We start from the raw sequence: 1,706 nt of genomic DNA on the forward strand, positions 1-1,706 counted from the left end.
TGGGGAAGGGGTGGGCTGGGGCTGGACCGGCCGCATCCCCGGCCCCCAAGTCGCCCAGCCCAGCAAAGAAGGGGCTCCTCGTTCTGGGTCTCGCAGTGTCGCCCCTCCTCTACTCAAAGCCTGGCCGTCACTGCAGCCGCGGAGGCCCCCACGCTCTCTGGGGTGTTGCAGACACAGACGGGGGACCTGGCGCCCTTCCCCGGCTCCGAGCGCGGACACCGCGGGGTGTCTTTCCTCACTGGTGCCCGCCGCGCACGCCAGGTCCCCACGTCACCTGCCTAGCCCGCTCCCTCTCCAGCCTTGACCTCCTGCCCATCACCCCGGGGTCGTGTGGCCCGGACCAGCCCCAGACCTAGGCTCTGGGGCCTGGTGCTCCCTGCCGCCTTCCTGACCTTCACCCCCGCCCCTCATTCGTGCGCCCGCCCGGAGCCCATCCATTCCCCCATTCCCGCTGTGGCCCTTACAACTGCGACAGGATTAGGTCTCAGCAGAGCGCAGCTGCCAGCCCTCAGGCCGGCTGCCGGCGAGACCTGCTGTGGTTTACGTTTTCCTTTTTACTCTCTCGCTGGTCCCCTTCTCCCTGTAACGGGGTACACGCGTGCCGTCTTCGTAAAATATTTAGTGCGCTTGGATGTTAACTTCGTTCAGTAATTCATCCAGCAAATACGTCTGGCGTCAGTATTTGCAGCCTTGGGGTGCTGCTGGGAGCAAACCGGCCACGCTCGCCCTGGGGTCTCAGACGCCGGCGCCCGTGCCCACGTCACTGTTCATAGGGGTCCCTCTGCTTCTAAAATTCATGTGTTTCTCAGTGATGCCACCGCCTTTAACTTGTCCAGCTCACTGAAGCAGTGAGGCCGCCTCCAACTCCCACCCCAGATAGCCTCCCCCCACCCCGATATCCACACCCCCAGATACCCACACCTCCCCAGATATCCACACCCTCAGATATCCACACCTCCCCAGATATCCATACCCCCTATATCCACACCCCCCAGATATCCACACCTCCCCAGATATCCACACCTCTCAGATATCCACACCCCCAGACAACCGGATATTCCAGTTAACCCAGATACCCCCAGACAACCCAGATATCCTTTAGATATCCACACCCCTCCCAGATATTCACCTCTCGACAACCAGATACTTCCAGTTAACTCAGACACCCCTGGATAACCCAGACATCCCCGAGATAACTCAGACACCCTTTACACAACCTAGACACCACCCAAATAATCCAGATCCCCCAAAATTCCTCCCAGACAACCTAGACATCCCCAGTGAACTCAGCCACCCCCCAGACAACCCATCCGCTCCCCAGACAGTCCAGCACAGACATCCTTAAGGCCCCCCCGAAGCCAGAGTGGTGCTGCTGGGGGTGCTTCCTTGTTGCTTTCCAGAAGGGCGAGGCTGCTCTCCCTCCGTGAAAAAGAGGCTCTGTCTCCTGGTCTCCCTCTGCTCTGGTGTCTGCGCCCCACGGCTGGGGCGTGTGTCATGCTCCGTTGGCTGGTTCCTGATTTCCAGTGGGTTTGTCTACCTCTGAGAGTGCCTTTTTCTGGCTGATTTGCAGGAGAGGGACATTCCAGCGTCCTTCTCAGAGGGGGCAGTTCGCCCTTCACACGCATTCTCCAGCGGCCTCTGACTTCGCCTTTCTGATGAGGTGGGTCAGCTGTTGAAGTATCTTGCGACTTGAGGTTCCGGGCGTG

The 1,706-nt window shown here is 60.0% G+C and overlaps 1 protein-coding gene across 1 annotated transcript in view; it reads right to left on the minus strand.

Moving 5' to 3' along the window:
- The window catches only part of PANX2 (pannexin 2), a 10,376-nt gene that overhangs the window by 7,095 nt on the left and 1,575 nt on the right, over positions 1–1,706 (minus strand).

The sequence above is a fragment of the Pteropus alecto genome, unplaced genomic scaffold, assembly GCF_000325575.1.
Source record: "Pteropus alecto unplaced genomic scaffold, ASM32557v1 scaffold118, whole genome shotgun sequence".
Lineage (NCBI taxonomy): Eukaryota > Metazoa > Chordata > Mammalia > Chiroptera > Pteropodidae > Pteropus > Pteropus alecto.